At 38.0% G+C, this 23938-nt stretch overlaps 1 protein-coding gene across 3 annotated transcripts in view; it reads left to right on the forward strand.

Annotated features, from left to right (window-relative positions):
• The window catches only part of MRTFA (myocardin related transcription factor A), a 204538-nt gene that overhangs the window by 132644 nt on the left and 47956 nt on the right, over positions 1-23938 (forward strand). The gene's annotated exons all lie outside the window — the stretch shown is intronic.

The following is a 23938-nucleotide window of genomic DNA, read 5'->3' on the forward strand; positions in this document are numbered from 1 at the left end:
TAATTACAGGGAGGCAGCATTTAAAAAAATTATTCAAAATTTTTTTTGGCTAGAGAAAGATATTAATTGCTGTGCCTCCTTTCTCTTGGAAGACATGATTACTTCAGAGGCACAGCCAGTGAAACTCTCTTTTCATTATGGTGTTTCTGTTTCAGAAAGTTCTGCTTGCAGTAAATGGTCAGTCCACAGTGTGCTCTGGCAACTCCATGCCACAGTTTTGTGTTCAGACTACTTATCAGTACTCTGTGTTGTCTCTGCTCTTTAAATGACTCAGTATTAAAGAATCAGAACAAAGAATCCTGGGAGAGATTGTGATTGGCTCCCTATTTTGGGTGATGGTTTTTATTTAATATACTAGGTCATGTAATGTAGGCAGATACTAACAGTTTGAGAAATCCTAAAGGAATGTAAGTTCCAACCATGATATCTTTATGAGGAAACGGTTGTGAATTCCCTAAAATGTGAATTTGGTAATGTTAAACAGATCTTTTTTGTACCTTGCTCCCCCTTTTTTCTACCCTGTGTGTATTTTTGTCTGTGTTGTAAGAGATCATAGGCTGTCCTAAAAGTGAAAAATCAAAATTAATAATAAAAGGGATGATTGAACATTTTTTATATATCTGACACACTATTATTATTGTGTTTTTTGAGATAAGAGTCTCACTCTGTTGCCTGGGCTTGAGTGCCATGGCGTCAGCCTAGCTCATAGCAACCTCAAACTCCTGCGCTTAAGCGATTCTTCTGCCTCAGCCTTCCAAGTAGCTGGGGCTACAGGCATGTACCACCGTGCCTGGCTAATTTTTTCTATATTTTTAGTTGTCCTGCTAATTTCTTTCTATTTTTATTAGAAACAGGGTCTCGCTCTTGCTCAGGCTGGTTTTAAACTCCTGACCTTGAGCAATCCTCCCGCCTCAGCCTCCCAGAGTGCTAGGATTATAGGTGTGAGCCACTGCGCTTAGCTTGACACACTGATTATTGATTGATTGTCTCATTAAATTCATCTTAACACCATATCAATTTGATGATCATATCATACCCATTTTCAAGTAAGGAAATGAAAGCTCAGAAAGGTTAAGTAACTTACCAGAAGCCAGATTGGTGGTAGGTGATAAGAGCCAAAATTTGAACAAAGTCTGTCTGATTCCAAGTACAGATTCTTAGCCACTCATTATATCACACTCTCTCTATCCTACTTCTGAGGGGAAGAAGATCTGGATAGGCCTTGGATAGACAAAAAGTGTTCTGGTTCTCTTGGTTACTTTGGTAGTTCATCTGCTTACTGCCTGGTATCTTCCGTCTCTCCCAGCACCTACCATATGCATAACACACACTCAATAAATATTTATTAAATGACCAGGTATGTACAATTAACCATGGAAAATAGAAGTGTACTGACATTTTGTAATATTTTGTAAGTATATGCTATATTTGTAAATATAGTAAAGTACATCTTTAATATTTATCAGGTTTATTTGTGGCATACATAGCCTTTTATAATAGATAGAAATAAAACATTTATTGTCCTTTGTGATTTCTGGAGATTATCAGTATTCTGAATTCTCGCTTCCCTCTTCCTATCCAGCCTCCCTGCTGCTAGTCCCATTCTTCTTCGTTTCCAGACTGTTGTCAAAATGACCTTTCTTGGCTGGGCGCTGTGGCTCACGCCTGTAATCCTAGCTCTTGGGAGGCCGAGGCGGGCGGATTGCTCAAGGTCAGGAGTTCAAAACCAGCCTGAGCAAGAGCGAGACCCCGTCTCTACTATAAATAGAAAGAAATTAATTGGCCAACTGATATATATATATATAAAATTAGCCGGGCATGGTGGCACATGCCTGTAGTCCCAGCTACTCGGGAGGCTGAGGCAGAAGGATCACTCGAGCCCAGGAGTTTGAGGTTGCTGTGAGCTAGGCTGACGCCACGGCACTCACTCTAGCCTGGACAACAAAGCGAGACTCTGTCTCAAAAAAAAAAAAAAAAAAAAAATGACCTTTCTTGATTTCTCCTTCTCTCTGTCCTCCATTCTCCAAGTAATTATTATTTTCACAACTTTTGCCTTTGTACATTCCCCTCCCTTTTGTTAGAATGCCCTTCCCATCTTTTTTGTTTGGCTTTAAAAAAAGACAAACGTTTCTGGACTTGGCTCAGGTGTCTTCTCCTGAAGGCCTCCTCTGACTCCTCCAAACCCAGCTAGGTCTCCTCTTCTGTGTTCCCATCAGAGCACTTATCATGCTGAAGGATTGTATAAGTGAGTATAAGTCTGTCTCTGTTTCTTTGAACAGCCTGTGTTGTAAACTCCATGAAGACAGGGACTTAGGTGTTTCATCTCTCTGTGTCTACAACACATAGTGCTTGCTAGGCAGATGATAAATATCCACAGAAAAATGAAACAGAGTATAGCTTGCCTAATCCCACCATAAATCTTAGAGAGGCACTTCAGAGATAAAGGACACCCTATCTGTTCTAGCTACTCCTTTGTAGAGATCAGCAACATAGCTGAAAACCAGGACTCCTTATTCCCAACCTAGTGTCCTTTCCTTCATTGTTTTTTTGAGGGGAAAAAATTTTTTTTTTCTTACTGTAAAAGCAATAGTTCTTTAATATAGAAAGTTTAGAAAATTTAGGCTGGCCACATCCTAGCACTCTGGGAGATCGAGGCCAGAGAATCACTTGAGGTCACGATTTCAAGACCAGCCTGAGGAAAAGCAAGACACCATCTTTACAAAAATAGAAAAATTAGCTGGGTGTGGTATGCACCTGTAGTCCCAGCTGCTCAGGAGGCTGAAGCAGGAGGATTGCTTGAGCACAGGAGTTTGAGGTTGTGGTGAATTATGATGATGTCACTGCACTCCGGCCTGGGCAACAGAGTGAGGCTCTGTCTCAAAAATAGATAAATAAAAGAAAGAAATAAAATTTAGAAGATATAGATAAACAAAAGGGAAAAAGAGAAAATAAAATCATTCTATTCCCACCAACCAGGTGATTACCATCCATCTATTCTTTTCAGTGCATATATAGAGATTGGATGTATTTGTATTACATCATTGTATGATGACAACAGCTTGAATTTACTCAATGCTTATAGAATGGGTACTATTCTAAATGCTTTACATACATTAACCCATTTATTACAGCATTTCTGATGTGAATACTGTTATTCCCACTTGACAGATGAGGAAATGGAGGCATAGAGATGTTAAATATCTCAAAGTCACACAGCTAGTACCTGGTAGAGCCAAGATTTGAACCCAGGCAATCAATTTTGAGAGCCTGTACTCTTAACAACAATTCCATTCTGTTGTGTACTATTTTGTAATCTGCTTTTTTTAAAAAAATTGAGGTTGTTTATATGTAGTAACAGTCACCCTTTTGAGGGGTATAGTTCAATGAGTTTTGGTAAAAGGTAAACCACCATCACAACAGAGATCTATAGAATATTTGTCTCCTTTCCTGTTCCAAACTTCTGGAAACCACTGATCTGGTTTCTGCCAGTACAGTTTTGCCTTTTCCAGAATTTCATATAACTGCAGTCATACAGGATGTGGCCTTTGTGTTTGGCTTCTTTCACTTAGCATAATGCCTTTGAGGTTCACCAGTGTTGTTGCCTGTAGCAGTCGTTTGTAGGGGGTTTGATTGCTGATGTATTCCATTGTATAGATGTACCATAATTTTTTATTCCATTCACAAGTTGAAGGACATTTGGGTTTTTGGCAATTACTAATAACACTGCTGTGAATATTCATGGAGAGCTTTTTATGTGGACATATGTTTTCACTTCTCTTGGGTAAATAGGAATAGGATTACTGGGTTGTGTGGTAAGTGTGAGTTTAACTTAACTTCCAAACTGTTTTTCAGAGTAGCATTATCATTTTGTATCCACCCATAATGTCTGAGAGTTCCAATTGCTCCTCATCCTCAATAGCAAATTATTTATTAGTACTTGTATTAGTATTTGTATTCCAACACTAGCCAAATAATCATCTCCGTATGTTCTTGTTGGGAAAAGGTGTTGCTGAAATTAAGGGTTTCTGATGTAAGTTTTTTCTTTTTCTTTCCTTTCCCTGTTACAAATATTTATTGAGCAATTTATAGTGTGTGGGGTAGATGAGAATGAGGGACTCTACTCCCAAAGCCCCTAGTTGGCCCTTTGAGTAGGGGTCATGGCAGATGATAGTGACACATTTGATTCTAATACTCCACCTAGTTTCCTAGGAACAAATTGATCGTAGAGGTTTCTACTTCCATGCCTCTGCGTTGCATTCCTTGCTCAGGTTTCAAATGCTAAGGAAACTTGTAGGGAGAACAGTATGGTGGCACATCTGGCTCCATCTGTGCTGCCAGACTTATTACCTTCCCCTGCCCCTTGGGTGGAAATGCCAGTGAGTGTCATGGTGGCAGCTGTTTCTATAATCAGCTGGGTAAAGCTTTCTGTTCAGCCTGTGGGTGTAGCTGTCCTGATTGCCTATCCAGTGATTTGAATGATGAGACTAATGACATCTAAGGAGTATAATCAAATAGTGAGGTAAGCTGAGGTCAACAAGATAAGGGTATGAATCTCAAATTTTTGGTAAATTACCACTGTTGTCTCAATATGTTATCTCTGACACTAGCTAGCATCTTAAGAGCCTTTATTTTCTTTCTAAATGAAAACATCAAATATGTACTAAGCTGTATCTTCTTTTAGAGATTTTTATCAGCAAAGTGTTTGCAAATTGCTAAGAAATATCTATCCATTTGTTTGTTCATTGAGCACATTTGCCAATTAATCTTTATGTTTGTGATTCCCATCTCATTGATGTGTTATGACTTTTTTCAAAGTAAATTCTTCCTGAGTTTTTTCTTTGGTACCTCCCCTCACCCCCCAATTTGGTATCTTTCATCTAGAAGCATTTTAAAAACAAATGTCAAGGAAAATAAAATAGTGCTGTGTTACAGCTCCTTGTTCCATTTTGGTGCAGGTTTTGCACAAGAAGAGAGGGAGGGCAGGGTAGAGAAGAGGGAACTTGGTCATGTGATACTGCTTGTCTGGCAGCAGCCTTTTGGTTCTGAGCAGAGAAACCAACTGTTTACTATTTTGGGTGAATGAGGTTGATTGGTTGCTACGAGCATTTTGTCCAAGGGAACCCTCTTCATTTCCAACTCTACACATTGAAACCGTCCCAGTCCTGCTTTTTGGCATTTGTGTAGAGGAAGGAGGTGTCTGTGTTGAGGCCCAGTGCTGACAGGAAGAAATGTTTTGCCAGGAGACTTACTGATTCTGACCTTCTGCTGTCACTGCTTTTAATGCCCCACTCACTAAGTAAACTTGGGATCTAGCTGTTCTTGCCACCCTTTGCACTGCAGAAATGAAGTGGCCACTTTAACCTAAAGAGCAATGCTAATCAGATCTTCAGCAAATAATAAATGGCATCTTTAAGGAGTGAGGGAAGGAAGACTGGTTTATTGCAACATTGGCCTTTGGAATCTCACATCTCTAGCATGCTGGAGGAGAAGACCAAGATTCATCAGCCCACCTGCAGGATTCTGCCACTCTCGTGGATTGTCCTGAAGCCGGGAAAGGACAGCTACTCAGCCGTGTGCCTGACCCCTTATCACAGTTTGCGGGAAGGTTAGAGTATTTATCCCTTTGGTGTTTGCATGTTTTTGTTTTTATCCCTTTGGTATTTGCATGTTTTTATCCCCTTCCTATTTTTCTGTACCCATCCAAGCTTTGACTTTGGATAGTTTATTCTCCCAGGATTTATTTTAAAGTTTCTCGAGCATCCAACAGATGGATAACTGGGCACAGTACTTTAGGGTACATTTCATGACCTGATGGGACAGTGATTAGGGTGTTCGACTTTCTTATTCCTTTCCTTCCCTAATACACAGCTCATATAACCAAGCCTAGATTGTAGAATAAAGGGGAAAAAAACTTTAATAAGATGGGTTTCTACCTCTTTACGTGGCTCAAATTCAATGTTTTATCAATAAAATGGCCATAGATACTATACAAATAAATAGAAAGCTATTGATGACCTCAGTTTTTTCTGTCAAATACTGAAAGTAGGTAGATAACCTCTAAAGTTTCATAATACTAAGATCATAATTTAAGGTAAAATAACACTTGGAAGGCTTTCTACTAGTATTGCATCTTAGTTTTGGGTATGGTGAACAATTTTGACTGGACTTATCAATCTAAAAGGAGTTTTCCTTTGTGAACAGTCTTCTTTCATATTTCTTAAACTGCTGACAAAAATATTCTTTGGGAGTAGAATGGACACATTTGAGTTCTGCAGAAAAATTCAGTTTTAAATTTGAGGAAAATTCTTTCAGAAGAGTTTTGGGTTATGAAAAAAAAGAGGGTAGGGACTTTATCTAAATTCTATAAAATGTGAACAGAAAAGAATTATCATTTTATTCTCTTAGCTTGAAAACCTTAATTATCTAATATCAGGATTTATATATAGTCTATAATATTTATTACATAAATGCTACTTTTTAACAGACATTTGTTTTGAGTTTTCAAGATCTCTTTGGCACTTTGTTAACATTTGGCAGGATGATTTGAGCATGTGGAGTCGGCAATGAATGAACACACCAAAGAGGAAATCAAATCAATGTCCCGTTTGCAAAGAGAATAGTTTTAAGAACTGGTTGAGAGGCAGTTGATTTTCTTTGAATATCTAGAAGTGTTCTGGACTAATGTCAGAGAAACATCTTGCCAATATAGAGGGAAGATTATTTGAAAAGCAGAGAGATAGTATGGCTCAGGACCTCAATCTTTAGGCTATTACCTTTGACTTTTTGTAATCCAGAGGGTTGTAATGTTCCAGATTCCCAGTGTGATCATTAAGAATATCTTTGTAGCACTCTGGGAGGCCGAGGCGGGCAGATTGCTCAAGGTCTGGAGTTAGAGACCAGCCTGAGCAAGAGTGAGACCCCATCTCTACTAAAGATAGAAAGAAATTAATTGGCCAACTAAAATATATAGAAAAAAAATTAGCTGGGTGTGGTGGCGCATGCCTGTAGTCCCAGCTACTTGGGAGGGTGAGGCAAAAGGATTGCTTGAGCCCAGGAGTTTGAGGTTGCTGTGAGCTAGGCTGACGCCATAGCACTCTAGCCCGGGTAACAGAGTGCCCCCCCCCAAAAAAAAATATATCTTTGCATTAAGTGCAAACACCAACAGGAAATAGAAATGCAGACTTTTCATTAGGATCAGAATGGTAATTTTAGATAAATACCCCAAGCAATTGACTGTATGCGTTTATAGTTTTATAGTGTGCATAGAACCTTACATTTAGAATTCGGCATTGTCTTCTGTATCTTGAGAAGATTTAAATTATGACTTCAATAAATAAATACCCATGTTTTTAAAAACTTGCTGTCATTTTGTAAACTACATAAGAGAAATAGATTGTGTGTTATATGCTAAGAGTATAAAGGATATCTGATGTTAATCCTTTTGGGCTAAAGCAGGTGTTTGAGGGACAAAGATAGCTCTTCCTTGACATACCAAACAATAGCAGTGAAAATGATTCTTCTTCGTCTTGTGTTTTATTATTATAGATAAATTCCTAATATTTTCTTTTTTCATAGTTTTATTTTCTTTATTAATAGACTTTGGCAAGGATCAAATCTGCATGATGTTTTTTGGGGAGGAGTGAGCCATCTTGAAAGATTGGTGTTTATGATTTTATACAGCCTTCAGATATAGCACTGACCAATATTAGATTTATACTATTCAATATAATAGCCACCAGCCAAATGCAGCTTTTGAGACTTGAAATGTGGCTAAAGTGATTAAGAAACTGAGTTTTTTTTTTTTTTTTTGAGACAGAGTCTCGCTTTGTTGCCCAGGATAGAGTGAGTGCCGTGGCGTCAGCCTAGCTCACAGCAACCTCAAACTCCTGGGCTCGAGTGATCCTCCTGCCTCAGCCTCCCGAGTAGCTGGGACTACAGGCATGCGCCACCATGCCCAGCTAATTTTTTCTCTATATATCAGTTGGCCAATTAATTTCTTTCTATTTATAGTAGAGATGGGGTCTCGCTCTTGCTCAGGCTGGTTTTGAACTCCTGACCTTGAGCAATCCGCCCGCCTCGGCCTCCCAAGAGCTAGGATTACAGGCGTGAGCCACAGCGCCCGGCCAAGAAACTGAGTTTTTAATTTAATTTGTTGAAGAGACAACGTCTCGCTATATTGCCCAGGCTGGATTCAAATTCCTGGGCTCAAGCGATCCTTCTGCCTGTAGCTGGTACTACAGATATGTACCACTAATTTTATTGGATTATAACTAAATTTAAATAGCATATGTGACTAGTGGCTGCCATGTCTGATAGCACAATTCTAGACCCTTCACAGTGTGACCTTAGCCAATCTTCCTTGTGCTACTCTTTCACAAACTTAATGCTCCAGCTAAATTGGAGAGTGTTGGTTGTGTTCTTAACCTTATAATATTTCCTGCCTCCAGGCCTTGGCTCATGTTGTTCATCTTGAGTTATTAAGCCTTTCAGATTGCTTATGTACTCCTGCCCCTATGAAGTTTACCTAATCCTTTTTGAACTCTAGTAATTTATTATCTGCAAACTCTTAAAGCAATTTGAACACTGCCACTGATTATAGTGACTTGTTTTACATTTCTTATCTTCTCCATTATATTTATAGATTCCTTTGAGAGGTGTATGTAATTTTTATACTTGCATATGTGTGACAGGTTTTACCTTTTCTCTCTTTTTTGTCCAAAGTGCCTAGGAAAGTGTTTTTATACATAGTAAATGGTTCATATGCATCAATTTGCTAATGATCACTGTGCTTCTGTGCTTCCTGGCACTAGAGGGCAGTGTCAGGCCCATAAGCAAAATGAGGTGTTTATCCCAGTGATAGATTATATTTTAAGTGCTATGTCCTAAATCAGTTTTATTCAGTCTCAATAATTCTAGCCTTCAGAAGGAACTCACCTCTGTTAATCATCAGTAACATTAATAACTAACCTCTTTCTATAATTATCCTGAATTAGATTCAGAATATAATGTTGGACCAGGAGTTGGTGAGATATACTGGGAAGAAATTTGGTATATCTGAGAAACACCGGCCAAGGCATTAGGTATCAGAGATTAATTCCTTGAGGGCAGAAGCCTTTTTGTGGTAGACAGCTAGTGTCCCAGCACTGAGCTGGTAGTCAAGAACCTGAAGTTCTTGGTTTGATCTTGTCAATGGTGAACTTGGGTAAGTTGCTCTAAGTTTGGCAAACCAGTTCCTCTCCTTGCATAGTGGGTTTAATATCTGTAGTCCCAACTCATAGGGTCAAAAGAGATCATATGTGTCAAGGTAGCTTTGTAAAGTAAATGTATAGTGTTATTTTCCTTCTCATTTCCTATCTTGTACCTGGTACCAAGGGATTCACATAGTAAGTGATTAATGATAAATATGCCATAAAATTTATGACATTAATGTTTAAATTTTAGGTAAAGTATATACTCTGTTAAAGGGTGATGAGAGATGTATTGATACAATTGCACTCACCTAGACTCTACACACTGAGAGGTGATTATAGTCATAATAGTTTGTTTAACACCTACCCTGTCCTTAGATATTATTTAGCCTCAAAATGAACTGTGTGTGATATATATATTTTTTAAAGTTTACACTCATATGTTAGTCTCCTCTCTGGTGGATTTATTTTTGTATAATCTCTACCCATCTTAATACTAACTTAAAGTATTCAGAATGAGCCAGTTATTGTGGGGGTTTGGGACTCATTATAGAAAACCAAGTTATTTAGATAAAAATGGTATAGTTTAGAAATATACATGAACATATTTTCCTGCCACATTTGTGGTTAGAAAAGAAGCAAGCTATTGAAGAAGAGGGTAGTATAGTGGTTGCTTTTTGTTGAGACAAGCCATTAGCCTGGAGCTTTTTCTAGTAAATCTAAGCTCTAGTAAATCATTAGATTCATCAAATAAAATATTTAGCTGAAGTTCATGCAATCTCACGGTTACAAAACACTCTTGCCAAAGAAAGTTGCATTCTTAATATCTGCAATCGGATCATTTCCTGTTCAGGCTTGCAGGTGGTGAACTGTCTGAAACTGCAGTCCTGTAAGATTAGTTATAAAGAAAATGCCTTGGTGGGAGAGGCCTTGATGATACTGAATAGACAGCTTAGCAAGTGTGGGGATGAAGAAGGTACCCCAGGATCCTGGGACTAACCAAACTTAAAGGCATAGATCAGGATCTGCAAGCCCACTCCCTTGGGGTGATCTGAATAAAGCTCCTCTAGGGCATTCAGGTATGTGCTGAGCACACTCCGGCAGTGGGCCAGGGAATTGGCACATTCCTGCACAGACTTGGAGGCCTGCCAGGTTCAAAAGCTACCATGAGGAGGTGTGGCTGTGCTTTAATAACAACAGCCCCAAGAGCCTGCTTTTCATGTAGCATTTGGTCCTCCCCAGTTGAGGGGATGCCTTGGGACTGGGTTAGTCTCTAAGTCCACTTAGGAGTTGGCATATAGTCTCACAGCACTTGCTTCTACCTCATCTTGGAGTTAATGTTTATCATCAGTACAGCTCCCAAACTGACTCACCTCCTCTAAGTGATTCTTCCAGGCTGGGGATGACTGAGGGCTAGCCTTTGAGGTTCTACAACTCCTCTCCCTTCTCACCCCAGCCTGCCTTCATTCAGACCCATATTTTTAGGTTTGACTAAACCTTCCATCCAAGAATAGGTGGGGGACTAGGCAAATTAGGGTGCAGTCACCTGTCCCTTTATTTGCTTCAGTGCATCTCCTTAGCTGTGTAAAGGAAATTTAGGTGCGATGTACACCTTAGGCTTCACCTACCCCCACCTCCACTTGCCTGTTGCTCTTTCGATTTTTTTAATCTGATACTTAGCCTCTCCTCCCCCCACTCACACACCGTTGGAGTCTCCTAAGCTATTTCTGTCGGTTTAATGATCCCCAGCTGTTGCTGTAGTTCTGGCTGTTTTCATGCCCAGGAGAAGCAGAAGAGCCAGAGGAAAAGGGGTCTTGCTAGTTGTATGTCATACAGTGTGTCAAACAAGCAAATTCATTTTTCTAAAACCACTAGAATGAGACTTCTTACAGAGGGATGTTAATACAAGGGTAATTTGAAAATGTGGGAGGAACAAGGTAGTATTAGGGACATTTTAAAAATAAGCATTCTGGTGATACATGTGATATACTCTACATCATTCAGAATTGTTCTAGAAAATTGTGGTATGTAGTAACAGGGTAGGCTGGGCACGGTGGCTCACGCCTGTAATCCTAGCACTCTGGGAGGCCGAGGCGGGCGGATTGCTCAAGATCAGGAGTTCGAAACCAGCCTGAGCAAGAGCGAGACCCCGTCTTTACTATAAATAGAAAGAAATTCATTGGCCAACTAAGATATATATAGAAAAAAATTAGCTGGGCATGGTGGTCCATGCCTGTATTCCCAGCTACTCGGGAGGCTGAGGCAGCGGGATTGCTTGAGCCCAGGAGATTGAGGTTGCTGTGAGCTAGGCTGATGCCACGGCACTCACTCTAGCCTGGGCAACAAAGCCAGACTCTGTCTCCAAAAAAAAAAAAAAGTAACAGGGTAATTTTTTGATCACTTTGCATTCTGTTAATACTTCAGCGTTTGAGCTGGAATATCCCCTCAATCCATATGTGTTGAAGGAACCAAATATCCAAATAAAAAGGATTCTATGATAGGAAGTCATTTCTGAAGTGACCAGAAAAGGCATTAATTTCAGTTCTGCTTTAACTTAATGCAGACTTGTTTCGTAAAATTTGTGCAAAACCTGTAGTAATGAAATGTTCCACTTGCAAATTTGACCTCGCAAACTTCAGGAAATACAAAGTTGCAGTTCTTATAACAACATGAACTCCCCTACAGTTACACATACCTTTGCTTTCGAGATGTCTTTACTAAACCTGGGGGATGAGGAGTGGGAAAATCCCATAGTAGGTAAATGAGCTCCTTTATTATAATGGACTGGCCCTCCTTTATGTATATGATCTTGGAATTTTAACCTTTTCCAATGATTTTAGTTGATAGACTTGTAGGTTTTACCCTTACTGCATAAAATTTAATTTTGCAGATTTCATTCTTCCACAGTGAAGACAAATTTTCCTGCAGCCTTTGTCAGAATTTATTTTTAAATCTTCCTTTAATTTTTTTGAGTCAAATAGCTAAAATTTTATATCACCTAGGACTTAAGGATGAGAAATTATTGTATTTTTCCTTTAAATACCCATAGAGAACTTTATACATTAACATTTGAAGAACTTTGAGATTGTTTTTTCCTCTCTCTCCCTCTCTCTCCCTCTCTGTGTATATGTGTGTGTGTATATGTGTGTGTGTGTGTGTGTGTGTGTGTGTGTGTATCCCATACAGTCAACTTTCTAATTTCTTTATTATGTATTTATTTATTTTTGGAGACGCGATCTTACTACATTGCCCAGGCTGGTCTTGAACTCCTGAGCTCAGTGATCCTTCCACTTTAGCCTCCCAAGTAGCTGTGACTACAGGTGTGCACCACCACAGTGGCTAAATTTCTAATTTCTGATCACCTCTATGCTCCCTAATCCTTCCCCTAGAAAATATTTTTCTAAGGTAAAAAATTATTTTAATCAAAATTTACTTTATTATTTTTCCCCAAATGTCAGTTAAATGAAATGTCATTAATTAGTACAAACACTGATAATTAAAAAAATATCAAGAAGCTGAATAGGAAAAGCATATCGTGACAGCTTAAAATACCTTTTTTTTAAATTAATAATTCATTTTACTTCTTTTTTGTTTGCTCTGAAAAAATGCTGACTGATGAAATACCTTAATAGAAAAAACTAACATTCCCAGTATTAATATTTATAGAATTTATATCATGATATAGGCCACCCTCATGCTTTGTCATGATTATTCTACCATGCTATGTATTTTTCAAGTCCATATTATAAAGATATGGAAAACTTAAGTATTCTAATCTAGTTTTCAGAAATTTTTTTTTTGTCTTTAATGGCTTGCTGTGGAATGACTACCCTACTCCAAGTTTTGATTCTGCTCACCTATCACCTGCCCTCAACAAAGTTGGGTGCAGAATGTCAGCACCAGTGATACCAGAAGGGATTAGCAGATGAGATTCAAGGCTCATTTTCTGAGTGAACGTGCAGAACTAATGTGACTGGGAAAGTACTGTTCCTGGTGCCTTTAATTTTGGAAGGGATTGTTCCCAATTTATCCCCATTCGATTCAGGCATCTAATGCAAGTACATGCTAATAGCGCCCAGATCTTATGTGATGGAGTTATTTGAGCATTGCCTTATAGATCCTCAGAAAAGAGACTGTAATGATATAGAAATAGTTGAGATCTGTCTGCTGCTATTATAGAAGAAGATCACATCAAGGGGGAGATGCACCTGCCCAGAATGAAATGGTGAGCCCCAGATTTTTGAGGATGTGGGAAAGAGTTTGATTTAGTTACTTATATATTTATATATAGTTATTAATATTTTTGCTATGACTTTGGCATTAAATGTGATACAGTAGAAAAAGCACAGACTTTGGTATCAGGGTAAACCTGTTTACCCTGTTTGGCTCTACCTCTTTCTAGCTGTGCAACCAATTAACTTCTTTGAACTCCAGTTTCTTCATCTATAAGACAGTAGTATATACCTCAAATAGCTATTGAGATAAAATGTAGTAGTACATGTAGTAATAGATCTAACCCAGTGAGTGCATAAGTTAGAAATTCAACATATTAAAATATTAGATTCCTCACTTCTTATATTTAGTTTTCTTCTCAAGACAAGCCTTTTCTCAGTGCCTTTGCACTTATTAGTTCTGACATCTGGAACACTCTTTCTCCAGATCATTTCCATGGTTTATTATGTTATTTAGGTTTCTGTAAAAGAGTCATGTATCTCCTGAAAAGGCATTCTCTATGTACTCTGTCTAAAATTAGCACCCCACTCCCCAGTCACTCTCTGTTTTCTTATTCTACTGTATTTTTCTACACATAATGTACCACCTGAAATTGTAATATATATAATTTATTTAGTGTGTTTCCTCCACTAGAACATATGCTCTGTGAGGTCAGAGACCTCATCATTTCCATGTTATTGCTTTATCCCCTAGCATATACAATAGGTGTATGATAAATATTAATTAAATAAAATGAATGATTGAACCAATTGAGACTCTTCCTAGTACCAGGGAAGAATCCATGGCAGAATGCAGGAAGGAAATTGTATCAGGAAGCAATAGCATTCTGCCTTTGTGGAGAGGATGTTCCCACGGTGAGAGCCAGATGAGAAGTAGGCCTGTGAATTACTCTTGCATCTTTCTGACTTCTTGCTGCCTCTTAGAGGAGCTCCTTTGATTGAACTTTAGATGTAACTACCTTTACCCTGTAAGAATCTCTATACCTTTTGGAGTTTGACTATAAGCAGGCTTTTCAGATTGTAAAGTTCTAATATATCACATACTGTACATGTCACATACTATTCACTGAAATCACCTGGATTTTTCCTAGTTGATAAGTGTATAGTTTTTTTCTCAGCCACATCATGCTAATAGCCCTATTAATATTGGTTCATTTTAAAATATAATGCATAGAGGACTGATATGTTTTACAAAAGAAGAGAGGTGCATTGCAGCATATTGTAGTGGTTAAGGGCTTGGGCTCTACATTCAGGCAGAACTAAGTTCCAGTTTCTGCTCTACCTTTTACTTACTCTATGACCTTAGGCAAGTTGCTTAATCTCTCTAAAACTCAATTTCCTTATCTACAAAATGATATTATATTAGTATCTTCCAGGTGGGCACATTCACTCCCACCTGTAACCCCAGTACTTTGGAAGGCTGAGGCAGGAGGATTGCTTGAAGCCAGGAGTTTGAGACCAGCCTGGGCAACGTAATGAGACCCCTGTCTCTACAAAAAAATTAAAAGTTAGGTGTGGTGGCACATGCCTTCTAGACCCAGCTACTTAGGAGGCTGAGGCAGGAGGGTAGCTTGAGCCCATGAATTTGAAGTTGCAGTGAGCTATGATGACACTACTGTACTCCAGCCTGGATGACAGAGCAAGATTTTGTTTCAAAAAAAAAAAAAAAAGTATCTTTCCCATAGTTTTGTTGTGAGAATTAAATAAGATGATGTATGCATGTCTTTATCATTTTATAAGTATTATTACACTATACAGAGACCTTTAACTTGGCATATTTTAATAGCTTAAGTTACATTTTCATAAGCTTATCCTTTGTAAGTTACTAGGTTAGATGTGTAAGTAGCCCAGATTTACTAACCCAGAAAGGTACTTCATCTAAAGTTATACCTTTATCCTTGACAGTATTCAGATTAAATAGAAAATACTTATCATTTTTTGGTATTCCAGGTTGAATATCCCTTATCCCAACTTTATTTGGATTTCATCCATTTTCTCACTAATGTCCCTTTTCTATTCCAAGATCCCATCCAGGATACCATATTGCATTTAGTCATATGATTTTTAGATGGTGGATCAGTAGGATCCCAAGGAGAATTTTCTTTTCTCATTTCCACTTCCTATTTGTCTTAATTTTGGATTTGAATTTCTTTCTCTGGCAAAAGATTAATGGACATTTTTGGGTCCTTCAAGCCACTGCTTCTGTATTGACAGCATAGAATTTTGGGAGTTTGCTTTGAACACTCACTGGATATTTAATTTTAATAATAAATAAGTGCTTATTCTTCTACCTTTCTCTGAGTCTTGCTCTTTATAATTACCAGGGCATGCTTCACTGATTACATGTTCCTGAACTGCCTTCTAAAGGACAATAGTGGCTAGGCACAGTGGTTCACACCTGTAATCCTAGCACTCTGGGTCGGTGAGGCAGGAGGATCTCTTGAGCTCAGGAGTTTGAGACCAGTCTGAGCAAGAGTGGGACCCCATCTCTACTAAAAATAGGAAAAAAAAAAAATTAGCCAGGCATGGTGGTATGTACCTGTAGTCCCAGCTACGTGGGAAGCTGAGGCAGATTACTTGAGCCCAGGAGTTTGAGGTTGCTGTGAGCTAGGCTGACAGACACCACAGCGCTCTAGCCTGAGCGATAGAGTGAGACTCTGTCTCAAAAAAAAAAAAAATAAAGACAGTAGTTTCTCTGCCCCTTCCCCTCCACCTTTTCTTTCTCCTCCTTTCATCTCTTTTCCTACCTACCCCACCAAGAACAACTTCAGATATGATTTTAAATAAGGATGTTTTGATGTAAGATTTTTGATAATACTTTACAGAATAAAATATCTTATTGGAGGTGTATTATCAGATTATTAGCAGTTCTTTACTTTTGCCTTAGAGAAAATCTGTCTGATTGTAAATGCCTCTAGTGAAACATTTATAATCTGTAGTATAGTTTTACAAAGCACTTTTCATATACATTGCATTTTTTTTGTTTTTGTTTTTCTGAGCTTCAAAGGGCAGAGATTAGTTTTCAAAGTTGTTTTATAGTGAGAAAATTGAGGCTAAAAGAAGTGGCTTGATTAGGTAGTAGCCAAACTAGGACTGGAATCTGTGTCTTGATTCTTTCTCTGATATCTTTTGGTCTCCCCTTAAAGGTCACTTCTGTGGGTGTATTGCATTCACTTGAAACTTATAAAATATTTATATAACCAACCCCAAATGCAGTGGTCACCCCCTTCCCCAGAAATCATAGTTGAATTGACAGTAAATCCTTTCTGGTTAAGGGTAGGGCTAATTGTAGAATATATTGGATCTTTAAAATGCTGTTATTTATATTAAAAACAAGCCAGGGCCGGGTGCGGTGGCTCACACCTGTAATCCTAGTACTCTGGGAGGCCAAGGCGGGAGGATCGCTCAAGGTCAGGAGTTCGAAACCAGCCTGAGCAAGAGCAAGATCCTGCCTCTACTAAAAATAGAAAGAAAATGAATTGGCCAACTAAAATATATAGAAAAGATTAGCCGGGCCTGGTGGCGCTTGCCTCTAGTCCCAGCTCCTTGGGAGGCTGAGGCAGAAGGATCACTCAAACCCAGGAGTTTGAGGTTGCCGTGAGCTAGGCTGATGCCACAGCACTCTAGCCCGGGCAACAGAGTGAGACTTTGTCTCAGAGAAAAAACAAGCCAGGGATATGTTTTTGGTGCAGTGTACACTGTGCTAACCCATTTAGGCTGGTTTCCCAAGTTGAGGGAAAAAAATTAATTGTGAAAAGGACTATGGAAACTTAGTGTTTAGAAAGCTTAAGAAAATTAATTTATAAGAAGCAGTAGAGGAAATTTCATGGGATGTTATAGGACAGGGTAGGGATCAAGAACCAGAAAGCAAGAAAGGCAGTGGAACCAAATTAAGGAACACAAGAGACTTTTTTATGTCTTTTATATCTTTCTAGGCTGTATCAGGAAAGACTTATAGAAGCGTACTATAAGTAGGGGCTCAGAGAAGTATTACTTTTCGGGAATAATATCAGGGAATTGCTTGAAACTTTAGTAAAAACTGATCATGAAGATAAAATATTTTTAAGGCCCAGTTTTTATGTTCGCTAGTTCTACTCTGCATAGAAAGGATCTTGTTTCTCTTTCTCTCTGACTTCCAGTGTTGGCAGTATCACCTTTGTACTCTTATAACACCTAAAAATACATAACTATTTTAATTTTGTTGTGGCCTTTAAGAAAGCAACATTCCTTTTTTAGTATTTATGCATATATACATGTTACACATAAGGCAACATAAGACTTGAATTCGTCGAGAACTCTTAGTAGTAGGTCAGGCCCACTTTTGGCATGTGTGCCAGGAAAGTTATACTTCCTATGTCTTTTTAAGTAAAAACCTGTATTGCAGACATTAATATCTTTTTTTATAGCATTGTAATTATTCATTTTGAATCCTTTTTTCCATCAGACTTAAGAGCTCCTAAGAATGAGAACCATGTCTTATTTAGATTTGTATGTTTAATACCTAGCCCTGCCTTTGAAAGTACAAAAGATGTTTAAATGCATGAATTGGATCATGGAAACAATCAAACCCCTTAGATGGAAAGTAATGTCTATTAATATTTTCTTTTAAAGTACTCTTCACATTATTAGTATTTATTTGACGTTTGTTTCTCCCATGAACCATTGTTCATTCAATACCCATTTAAAGTTGATGTGCTTTAAAACAGTTCATTGGGAGCATCAGAAGAAAGTCTACTTACTGTTTACTGGGTAAATTTAAATTAAACTTGCTTTGCACTATTTACTTGACATCTATAATTGGCATCATGAACATGAATGGAGCATATTTAATTTCCTATTATAAGTGAGTTTAAGTTAGGCCAAAGTAGCCATAAATAGGGTAGCCCTTAGAATTAGAATAGGGTAACCATTAGAATCATCTGGTAAACTTTTAAAAAACATCAATGTCCAGGCCCTATTCCAGACCAATTAAAAACCTTCCCAGGCCAAGCACCGTGGCTAATGCCTATAATCCTAGAACTTTGGGAGGCCTATGTGGGAGGATCATGTGAGGCCAGGAATTTTGAGACCAGTCTAAACAAGAGCAAGACTCCGTCTCTACAAAAAAATAGAAAATGAGCTGGGTGTGATGGCTCTCACCTATAGTCCCAGCTACTCCGGAGGCTGAGACAAGAAGATCTCTTGAGCCTAGGAAGCTAAGGTTGCAGTGAGCTATGATGACACCACCGTACTTGTGACCGAATAAGACCCTGTTTCGAAACAAAAACAAAAAAACCCAACCTTCCCAGTAAATTAAAAAAAAAAAAAAACCAACTTCAGCCTTCCCAGTAAATTAAAAAAACAACAACCTTCATAATTTTATTGTGAAGCAAGGGTTAAGAATCACTGAAACCAGAGAATACAAGGATATGGAAAACAAGATTTGGGTCCAGTCCTGGCTTCTAATTACTGGTATTTTGTCAAGGATTTTTGCATCTATATTCGTAAGAGATACTCGTCTGTAGTTTAGTTGGGATGTCTTTGTCTGGGTTTGGTATCAGAGTATAATACTAGATTCATAAAATGAGTTGGGAAGTGTTCCCTACTCCGTTTTCTAGAAGAGTTTGTGAAGGATTGGTGTTAATTCTTAAGTATTCGGAGAAATTTATCAGTGAAGCCCCTGGACCTGGACTTTTCTTTGTGGGAAAATTATCAATTACTGTTTCAGTCTCTTTACTTGTTATAGGTCTATTGGGATTTTCTGTTTTTTCTTGAGTCAATTTCAATAATTTATGCCTTTCTAGAAGTTTGCTCATTTCATCTAAGTTATTTAATTTGTTGATATAAATTTGTTTATAGTATTCCTCACAATCCTTTCATTTCTATAGGGTTTGTGGTAATGTCTCCTTTTGCATGTCTGGTTTTTGTATCTGTTTTCTCTTTTCTTGATCAGTCTAGGTAAAGGTTGTCAATTTTTATTCTTTTCAAACAACAAACTTATTCTTTTCAAAACAACAAACTTTTGATTTTTATTTGTTGTTTTTCTGTTCTCGATGTCATTGCTTATCCCTTTAATTTCCTTTCTTCTATGTGCCTTGGGTTTAATTTGCTCTTTTTGTAGCTTTTAAAAGTGAAGGCTTACAGGGTGTACTTGAGCTCTTTCCTCTTTTCCAATATTAGCATTTAAATCTATGAATTTCCCTCTAAGCACCGTTTTAGCTATATCCATAAATTTGGTGAATTGTTAGTTTAAAATACTTTCTAATTTCCTTCATTATTTCTCTTTTGACGTATGACAAAGAGTGTGTAGGACCAGCTATGTCCTAGCATTTGGGGAGCCCGAGGCAGGAGGATTGCTTACAGCCAGGAGTTGAGACAAGCCTGAGCAAGAGTGAGACCCCATCTCTACAAAAATAGAAAAAGCAGTCAGGCATGGTGGGCCTGTAGTCCCAGCTACTTCTACTCAGGGGGAATAAGGTAGGAGGATTGTTTGAGCCCAGGAGTTTGAGATTGCAGTGAGCTATGATGACGCCACTGCACTATCTAGCTCAGGCAACAGAGTGAGACCTTGTCTCCAAAAAAAAAAAAAAAAAGTTGTTTAATTTCTACATATTTAGGAATTTTCCAGATTTCCTTCTGTTGTACTTTTGTAATTTATTAATAATTCCATTGGGATCAGAGAATGATTTTAATCCTTTTAGATGTATTGAAACTTGTACATCTAGTAAATGATCTGTCCTGGGGAATGCTATCTGTGTGCTTGGGAAGAATTTGTATTCTGCTGTTGTTGGGTGGAGTGTTCTATATGTGTTTGTTCTATTTGGTTGATAATGTTGTTCAAGTCTCATATATCCTTGTTGCTTTCTGCCTAGTTGTTCTGCCTGTTATTGAGAATGAGGTAGGTTGTGATTCTTGAGGAGATAAACTCAAATACTCCTTATTCTAAATCATCTAAATAAGCATCATGCAATTTAATTAAAATGTAGAAATCCTCTAGTATTAGTTTTATTTTAGGAATGCTAGAAATGGCATCTACTAATTTACTTTCTAGTATATTGGCAATAAAATATTTTAATATTTTAGTGTGAAAGACTTTTAATTGTCATGAAAACTGATGCTTTCAAACTTGGTTGCAGCCAGACCAGTCTTTCAGCTGATTGTTTTTGGGTAACACTTTCCTCCTTCAAATTGTGAGAGCCTGCATAGGTTAGAGCCAAATATCTGAGTGGGGGAAGAGAAAAGATTTTTGAGGAGTATTTTTGTCTGCCTTTTGGTCTCCTCAAGCATATGCATATCATTGATTTTCTAACACAGCAGTTTTTGACTAGCTTATAATTCCTAGTCAAAGAGCATTTCCCTTATTTGTCAACAAGTTTGTTTAGGAGCCTTTTCTAATAAATATTCTGAAAAGCTGTGGCCAGATTCATTGTCATTTGATTAAAAGTTTCATGAGAAAAAACTTGTCAGTATTCTTCAGTTAGGGCCAAGTTAATGGAGTGTCCCTACGGTCTGAGAAACTTCTGTGAGAGGATTTACTGAGCAAAGGATGTTGTGGAGGGGAGGGGTTTTGGTTATTTTTGCTATATCCTGTCATTCCCATACTAACCCCTTCCCTATTTTTTTCTGCTTCTTTTTAAGTTATACTTTATCTCCTGATTTTAGAAGCCTTGTGGTAATCAATAAATGGATAGGTAGGAACAGCATACCAAACTGCACATTTCCCTTTCCCGTGAAATCCAGGACTAATGATCAGTGAAAGCCACGTAGCTGGGCTTGAGAAAACTTTACTTCTTATTCCTTTTTTTTTTTTTTTTTTTTTTTTTGAGACAGAGTCTCACTTTGTTGTCCAGGCTAGAGTGAGTGCCGTGGCGTCAGCCTAGCTCACAGCAACCTCAAACTCCTGGGCTTGAGTGATCCTTCTGCCTCAGCCCCCCGAGTAGCTGGGACTACAGGCATGCGCCACCATGCCCGGCTAATTTTTTATATATATATCAGTTGGCCAATTAATTTCTTTCGATTTATAGTAGAGACGGGGTCTCGCTCTTGCTCAGGCTGGTTTTGAACTCCTGACCTCGAGCAATCCGCCCGCCTCGGCCTCCCAAGAGCTAGGATTACAGGCGTGAGCCACAGCGCCCGGCCTTCTTATTCCTTTTTCTTTCTAGTCCTGATTGACTGACTGTGCTGTTTTATGTATCCAGTTCTTGGGCATTACCCCTTTAATGCCATCAACATGCTTCCATGGTTTTGCAGGGCAGAAATATATTAAGGTCACTTCTTGGTTTTGATTTCCCAAGTAGCCAGTTATTCAAATAGTAGTTGAGGCTTTTGTTTGAGGCAGATGAAAAACCTGATTATTTCCATGGAGAGTGGAAAAACCTAGGGTTTTTTACTTTAAAGTTTGGTTTCTTTTCTTTTTATTCTAATTCTTTTTTGGCAGGCAACTCAGTTGATTCACCATCCATCAGCTTTAAAGACATCTGTTCATGTATATATAAGCTGTTCACATAGACTCAATTAGAAACATGACATATTAAATTTGTAGAATTTAATAACAGTAAAGGTATAAAGACTTAAGCTTGTGTCCAAATAGGTGGTTTTTTTTTTTTTTTTTTTTTTTTTTTTTTTGAGACAGAGTCTCGCTTTGTTGCCCAGGCTAGAGTGAGTGCCATGGCGTCAGCCTAGCTCACAGCAGCCTCAAACTCCTAGGCTCAAGCAATCCTGCTGCCTCAGCCTCCCGAGTAGCTGGGACTACAGGCATGCGCCACCATGCCCGGCTAATTTTTTCTATATATATATATGTTAGTTGGCCAATTAATTTCTTTCTATTTATGATAGAGATGGGGTCTTGCTCTTGCTCAGGCTGGTTTCGAACTCCTGACCTCGAGCAATCCGCCTGCCTCAGCCTCCCAGAGTGCTAGGATTACAGGCGTGAGCCACCACGCCCCCACGGCCCCAAATAGGTATTTTTGTTTAGTTTTTTGACTTGGGAAGTGGGAGGAAATATAAATATAGATGCACAGTGACAGAGATTATGTCAAATTCCTATTCTCTTGACTCTCCTAGACTAGTACTATCTGTGAAAATAATAATTTGTTTTAGATATTTTAGTGAGTGTGGTTGTGCATGAAATTTATGTCCTGTGAAATATTCTCCTGATTTCGGTAACTTCTGCAGTGAACACAGAACATACGGCTCTATGGTATTTACTGGAAGCGAGTTTGAAATGATTTCTTCTAAAATGAATAATCCTAAAGTCTGAAAATGTAAAGGCATTCTATTTAGAGTGCTTAGAATTAAGAGGGATTAAGATAGACTAAGAAAATGTAAACTTCATATAAACAGCCCTTTCTTTGTAGTTGAAATTCTAAGAAGAAGGATTACTGTAAAGCTACTCAGCTAAGCAGATAAATTACAAAATAAAATGAAGTATAGGTTGGCTGCCATAATTCTGAGTTTACTGCTTTGGTCTTTTTTTCCCCTTCTTGTAAACATTGTTAGAGTTAGCAGAAGAGGGTTATGCAATGTATAAAACAACACATACCTACAATCAGGTTGTTACAGTAACCAAGATAATAGTGATATAGGGTAAATTTCATTATTTGAGTGGGAACTTGGTCAGGTTTTAGATAAGCAGAGTTCAGAATTTTAACTTCTGGGCAAGATAGAATTTTCAGATAACTGAACTTTAATTTTAGAGATGAGAAAGGTTTATTAGATAAGCCTTCTTTGAATAGAACCATGTATAGGTGTGTGTGTGTATATATATATCTGTGTATAAATATATGTATATACACACAATATACACATTTACTGTATGCATATATATGTGTGCATGTGTTTGTATGTATATGTATATATAAAAACTGAATACATAGGCCTTTTCTGTGCTCTCCATAAGAAACTTGAATCAGAAATTTATTAAAGAACAAATGTGTTAGCTTTCATAGACTTACATTTTTATTTTCATGAAAGAAGAGTTTTTTAATCAAGAAGTTTGCATAATGTCCCTTATGATCCTATCTATATATAGTTTACTTAAGAGGGCTACTGATTTATATTTCAAAATTATTTTTGGATAATAGCAAATACTTTCATTAATTATTTTTTCTTTGAAGTGTTCAGATTTATTGAATTAGTTTCCCTATTCTCTGAAATAAAATTAATTTATTATATTTAATTGTTTTCTCATAGCTTATCTTACAGTGGGCCTTAGAAACATTATAAAAGATGACAAATATTTGCTTTTGCTTTTTTTTCAAAACAGAGATTCACTCAATTGCCTGGGCTAGAGTGCCGTGGTGTCAACCTAGCTCACAGCAACCTCAAACTCCTGGGCTCAGGTGATTCTTCTGCCTCAGCCTCCCGAGTAGCTGGGACTACAGTCATGCGCCATGATGCCCAGCTAATTTTTTCTATATATTTTAGTTGGCCAATTACTTTCTGTTTTTAGTAGAGATGGAGTCTCGCTCTTGCTCAGGCTAGTTTCGAACTCCTGACCTTGAGTGATCCTCCCGCCGCCTCAGCCTCCCAGAGTGCTAG

This window comes from Microcebus murinus, chromosome 10 (genome assembly GCF_040939455.1).
Source record: "Microcebus murinus isolate Inina chromosome 10, M.murinus_Inina_mat1.0, whole genome shotgun sequence".
Lineage (NCBI taxonomy): Eukaryota > Metazoa > Chordata > Mammalia > Primates > Cheirogaleidae > Microcebus > Microcebus murinus.